The sequence below is a fragment of the Poecilia latipinna genome, unplaced genomic scaffold, assembly GCF_001443285.1.
Source record: "Poecilia latipinna isolate Pla-1442-1.1 unplaced genomic scaffold, P_latipinna-1.0 Scaffold519, whole genome shotgun sequence".
Classification (NCBI taxonomy): domain Eukaryota; kingdom Metazoa; phylum Chordata; class Actinopteri; order Cyprinodontiformes; family Poeciliidae; genus Poecilia; species Poecilia latipinna.
This window is the reverse complement of record NW_015113135.1, coordinates 188,352-195,155: the sequence shown is the minus strand read 5'-3', so window position 1 is coordinate 195,155 and position 6,804 is coordinate 188,352.

The following is a 6,804-nucleotide window of genomic DNA, read 5'->3' as shown; positions in this document are numbered from 1 at the left end:
CCTTGGAGAAATGCAGTTTTTCCCTCTGTGGACAGGCTGCACAATGCTTTTACTCTCATGGGTTGGGATTCTTTTTCTTACCCTGAGGCAGAAAAAAAAAAAAAAAAAAAAACACATGCTCCATATAAAATGATCCTATTTTTGAAACCCTTTTCATTGAGTTGTATAGGAAGAAGTTTTGATTTATATTTTTGATTTGTAGGGAGGAGTTCTTGGGTTTAAATGGTGAATGTGACTTACTTTTCCTCCTGCCTGCCCCAAAACACGCCTGGCATGAGATTAAATGCTGAGACTTCTCGTCAAAGTCAAGTCTGTCTCACATTTCAAACTATGTTACCTTCAGTTGTTATAAAATGCTGCATAAATGTGTGTCAAATATGAATTAAAATCCATTTTACTTCCAGAGGCCTTGAAATTGGGCCTCAGTCTTTGTTCCCTCTGAAACTCCGCCTTCAGGAAGTCGTCACTCCTGTATTAACCCTTTAGCAACAATCTTAACCGGCGTGAGCTGAGAAGGTCCACCAGGTGTTTGCTAATTGCTGCTGGCTAGTGTAAAGGAGCTGAGTGGGGGAGACACTTCTCTGTTTGGACAATACTCAGAGGAGGAGCTTCATCCTTGAAGGCGGAGCTAGGTCCACCCAGGCGTTTTGAACAGCTGAATGGTTGCCATAGAGACGGAAGGATTTCTCAAACATTCATGGAAGAATCAAAGCAACACTCCAGGTTTGTTTTTGTGGAGGGAAGAACCTTGTAACATGATGCAAGGCTCAAAAAAAGTCAATCTTACATAATACTACCCCTTTAATTAAATGAATCACAATGACATTTCATTTCCTTTTGGGATCAATAAAGTATGTTTGAACTGAACTGACCACACCCTCATTTGAAAAATTCTGAATTTTCCCCTCTAATGAATCCATCTGCAGTAACAGCTCAGTCGTCCAGTACAGTAGATTTATTCCCTTGATACACTCGCCCCACATCCTCACAAGGACTCATGAGAATCCTAAGATTATCACGACTGGAATAAGAATTAAAGCCGGAGGCTTAACGTGTCAGCCATGACGTTATGCAGAACCACTGCTGCAGTAGATGTGACTGATCGACTCGGGCTTACCCTTTCAAGTGTCTGAGCGCTTGCGAATCTCCAATATTGCTTGATTTCATGGATAACCGTTGCTCTGGCTCCACGCCACGCTCACCCCTCTCTTCCTCTTGAGTTGTGCTAGCGCAGCACCAAAGAACCTCAAGGAGTTGTTGACGAAATTTGATGAAAGAGCAACAAAGAGTTAGTCACACCGCTCCGCATGGGACATGTGGGAAAGTTGATGTGTTCCCCACCCTCGCCTCCCCCCCTCAGCTCATGCTGTTTTAGTGTGTGTGTGTGTGAGAGAGAGCTCGAGACCCCCCAGATGTCTCATTAGCTATATCATTAGGGAGACAGCTGGAAGGGGGCACAGACAGCTGACATGGGCCTGTAGTGGCAGGATTAGCCACGACTTTAGGACGGCTGAGTGTTTAGGGTCCAGATCCCATGTCCAGTCTCTAAGCATCAAGAGTCACCACAAAACTTTTAGTCCAATATTGTTGTTGTACTTTTTAGTTCTTTAAGCGCCAGACATGGAGCATAAGAACGTTTTCAGGTAGCATATTGATCTCTTCAGAATGACTCCATGACACTTTGCCACGCTGTCATCTTGTCCTCCTTCCACTTTGTACCCTTATACTATTTTCTATTTATTTATTTAGTTTTAGTAATTTTTAACCTTTCCATACACACATAAGTCTAAAATAAATACCACACACACTATGTTGAGCCCCCCATCACAAAAGGCTAGTACAGAAATAAATATTTAAATTCCTGTTGAAGTGTAGACTGAGAAAAGTGTAGGTAGAAGCACATGCTTATTATACCTTCACTTCTTTCTTACATACAGCATCAGCAAAATCAACACAGAACAATATTTCCTGTGTATTTTTATATACAAACCAGTATAGTGTCAGTTTATTTCTGCTTTGAGTTAAGTGTTTCCATAAATTATAACTGGTTATAATAATATTTAGACATAACTGGACATAGTACTTTTTCTAAAACTGTATATTACAACTCGCCTGGCCATTCCACTTGATTCTCATCTCCCTTCCGTCCTCCGTCTAGGATTTCTCCCATTGAGCTGCATTTCTCCAGCTGAATTTCGTCTTATTGCTAGCAAAAATGTTGTAGACCTATTCTTCACAGGATTGTTTACACAACTGCTGGTAAGCTTCATCAAACTTTCACAATATGTCATGGCCAAACGTTAGCGATTGGGTAAAATCAGATCCAAATCATTTCAAACTTCGACAGAGGCCACGCCTCCAGGAAGCAACTATTTCCTCATATCCAAGGATCCAGATCATCTGGATGAAGCAGATCTTGTAAAATATAGCAGACTAAGACTCCTGATGAAACCAAAATGACTACCGGCCATTGTCCTGTACTCATTATGCAATCTGCTTTATAAAGCGCACCAGTCCCTCCTGCAGCACCACATCATGATGCAGCCTCAGCCTTTTCCCTCCACATGTAAAGCCTCTGGGTGCATTGACAAACTGTAGACTGGTGTTGGTGTTGGTTTTGGAGCGATGGCTTCCAGCCAGTGTAAGTACAGAAACTGTGTTGGTGTATATAATGACAGTTTCTTATCAGATTGAGTCAAGCCTTTACAAGGTCTTTCGTTTTAGTTCAGGGGTTTATACACACACTTTGAGCTGAAACACATCCATCACTGGGATGCAGTCTGGCTCCTTCCAAAGCGCTGTAATAACTGGACATTCCCATGATTTCTGTAAATTGCTCAAACATATGAGCAGCTTCCAACTTCTGGAGCTCCAATGTTTAATGTCAGGCAGTGAGAAAAAAGGAATTATCTGTCTTATTTTATGCAATGCATATAAATATCTGGTTTCAGCTGTATTTACCTCTTAACTAATCAATTTCTTAGTGTTTCACAGATCAATATATCATTGTGTCTAAGCCTAAACCCGTTATCTTGTTCACAATGAGAAAGATTATAATCATTTGAATGTACAACAATACATCAGACTACACATGAATATTTTTAACAGTTTTTGGTATTTTTAGTTAGAAAAACCTGACATTGATACCACACAACACACATTAGTAGTATGTATAAACTATACCAGTTAGAATATTACATCACACCAATACAAAACTATTTTTAATGAAAAGAATCCTTATTATCTGCTTAAAGGTTTATTTCAGAAAGGAATGTTTAATCTTACAAAACAAATTTAACAGGAAGTACATTCTAATTTATTGAATATGACTGCAACACCCGGCAATGTCTGGATGCTAATGTCGTAGCTAGCCACAGCTAAGGTTTTTTTTTTATTTAACTGTTGACTCATTTACAGAATCAACAGTTGGTTTTCTCTTCAAAAGGATTGTTAAATTTCTTTGTTGGTTGGTTTGTGCAATATTTATTGAAATTCCTACTTTTTTTTTTTAATCAAAAGGTTAGATACAGATTTCCAATATCTTAAGGTCATCTGGTAACATAAATTAGAGAGATTCAGTCATGACTCATTCGTGATGTAGGCAAAACATCAACTTTATGAGTCTAACAAAGAGGAAGAAGAAGAAATCATGTTTCATGAGATGATTCAACCAACTGTAAGTTTCTCCTCAGTAACTCCAGAAGAAAAGCCTGAGTGTAATTAAATACTCCAGGAGACACATTTAATGACGGCTCTGTATGAGTGGGGATGAGGGGGGGCTTGCTTCTTGCTTTACTCACGCCCCTCCCCAAACTCATTCCCCTCCATCGCCGCCCATGTCATGCCCCATCGGAGGCCGCAACCCGTAGTGACCGCGCGGCTGACAGCTGCCACACTGGAAAAACAACGGCTGCCATTTTACTCCATGTGAACTCATGGAGTAATTCCAGGAATGGCTGTGATTCAACTGTGGCCCTATAATGTTACATAATGAGTGCGCTTCATAAACATAATCTCTGCTTCCCTTTTCCTTCCTCTTCCCCTCGGTGTCACCTTCTCATCTTCAGCCCGGTGTCAGGCCCGCTCCCTGACCGAGCCGGATCCGTTTCCCACCCCTCTCTGTCTTTTACATATTTCACGTTATGCATTTAGAAGCACACAGCTGCGCTTCCCACAGCTGCTGTTTAATTGGAGCGGAGTTTTACGTCTGCACACTGCGCTGACTTTTTGTTTTATTCCAACCTCGTTGCCCTAGCAGAAAAAAAAAAAAAAAACTTCCACAGGGATAGTCAGAAGTTTACATCCACTCTACCAAACTTTTTTCTTTTTTAATTGCATAATTTATCCATGCTAAAACCAATTTTGATGTGTTTCTTATCACTGTCCTGTTGCAAACTCTAAATATGTCCATGTTTCAGTCATCTGCCTGTTGATGTGGGGTAAAGTTAAAGGTCCCATATTAGTCCCACTTTATAGCACAATGAAGTCACAATGTTTCCTTCAGTTGTTGAGAAAATGCTGCATATATCAGAAATGGCTTAAAAGAAATTGGACTTTGCCTCCCAGTTGTTTCTGGCTCCTTAAAATTGGCCTCTGTCTCTTTAAGACACTCCACCTTCCCAGGAGATTCAAGGATTTCTCAAACATGCATTAAAGAATCAAATAAATACTCCAGGTATGATTTTGATGAGAGAATCACATTAAAGGATATAAAGCTTTAAAAATAAAAAATAAATAAAAAAGTCGATTCTGCATAATACCCCCCATTTAAATCTGTAACTTCATGCAAGTTACAGATTTGCTCACTTGTCTAACTGGCAGTTTCTTAGCCACTCATGTTTTATTCTCCATCTCAAGCAAGTAATGAACGTCCAGGTTGTCCACCTTCATCATTGCTCTTGCTTGGTGCTGTTGCCAAACGGTTCAATCTTTAATCCGACCGTAAAGCTTCGCTGCAGAAGCATGTGGTTCGTCCATGTAGGCAGCTGCAAATTTCTCACATGCTTGAAGGTGTTGACTTTGGAGGCAGTGACTTACTTCTTGGTTGACATCCGCTGAGCCTGAGTTTCAGAGTCGGGTTGCTCATGGTCACGTTGGCCAATCTCATTTCATTGGAGGTGACAATTTGGGTATTTGGCACAGTTGAATGTTTCAACATGAAAATAACTTAAACGCACATTTTGAATTTGAGTCTTACACTGCTTATTTTATGAAATCAGTTTGCGACACTGTTGCAGCCTGTTTAGTCCTCTTTAATCAGACCACAGTTTGTTTGTCTGGAAAGTCGGGTTTGTTTAGGGGAAGCGTGAACTCATAATTGAACTCTGAAGCAGACCAAAAAACTCTGGTCCGTCTACAAACTAGGTCTTGATTTGGCTGAGGTGAACTTCAGTGTAGTTCAAACGAATGTGTGAAAGCAAGCAGACCACAGACCGCTCCAAAAGCAGGAAGTGGACTATAGTGCACGGGATTCTGGGTAAACACAACCAAAACACATGGCCTTTAGCCAAAGTCGGAGAAATCTTACAACTGCTAAAATCTGACGTCGTCTTCTTCAGAGGAAACCACGCAGAAGAAGACGACAGGAAGTAGTTGAAGGATGATGTCACTCTAATTCTTGTTTTTCAATAAAAGGTTTAAACTCTAGGATGAGGTGTTTTTTTTTTTTTTTGGGCCATATCAAAATTGGTTTATTTCACAAAACTGCGATGGAAGGACTTCTTTGTTTGCATCACACCAGTCACATGATCAAGAACAAGATGTGGCCACTGGCAAAAACCACGAAGAAGACGACCTGAAGTAGTTGGAGTATGACATGTCATGTGTTTTATTGTCTTATGTGAACAAACTTATTCATGTGTGATTTTAATTGTGGACATCTTAACTGTGAAATTTTTTTTTTTTTTCAACATTAGCAGAATGTCGACAGTTTTGCGCACATTTATAACGGAAATGCAAATGTTGCAACTTTGGTCTCTATCGAACCGAGTCTACTGGACTTACTTTAAAATAACAAGTGTGTAACCGGAGGAACTACCTGCACAAACATCTTCCACGAAAGTGAGAAATACAGTTTGTGGAAGCACATCAGCTTCCACATGCCGGGTTGTGTTTACAGTGCACCCGTACTTATCTTTGGCAGGCTCCTTTACACTGTCTTTGTCTTTTGGGCAGCTGTGCTTCTTGTCAGCTGCGCCCACTCGGACCCCCCCACTGTCCACCTCACAGCGGAAATGTGTGAAACGGCACCAGCGTCTACTGTACGTCTCCAACTAAAAGAGTTTTTCAGTCCTCTCAGGGTGATGTAAGAGTCAGTGAATCCGTGTGAGGCAGCTTGAACTCCTAAAAATACACTTTGACAACTTCAGACTGCTGTTAAGAAATTCCCAAGTAGTCTGAGTGTGATGTAATCTGTGATGAATGTTAATCAGCGGATCAAAAAAAAAGCTGCCTTCCACATCAGACAGATTAACCACGATTTAATCCCACCCTGACTTTCTCACCCTGGATGCATTTTGTCACTCGTCCCGCTTTACCCTTGAGATGCCCCCCAACCCCCCTCAGCCTCCCCACCTTCTTTCTTCAGGCTGGAGCAGCAGATGAAAGGAAGTCAGAGCGAGCATTAAAGGCCGTGTCTTGGCAGTCAAGTTGACCTCCAGGCTTCGCTCCTCTGCTGCATTTTAATCCACCCCCTCCGACTACTTACCTGTAAAACCCTCCATGTCTGCTCAACCCGGCGGGTGGAACAGAACAACTTTAAAGGAAGTGTCATCATTCCCTTTTTTGCTGCTTAATACAGACCTT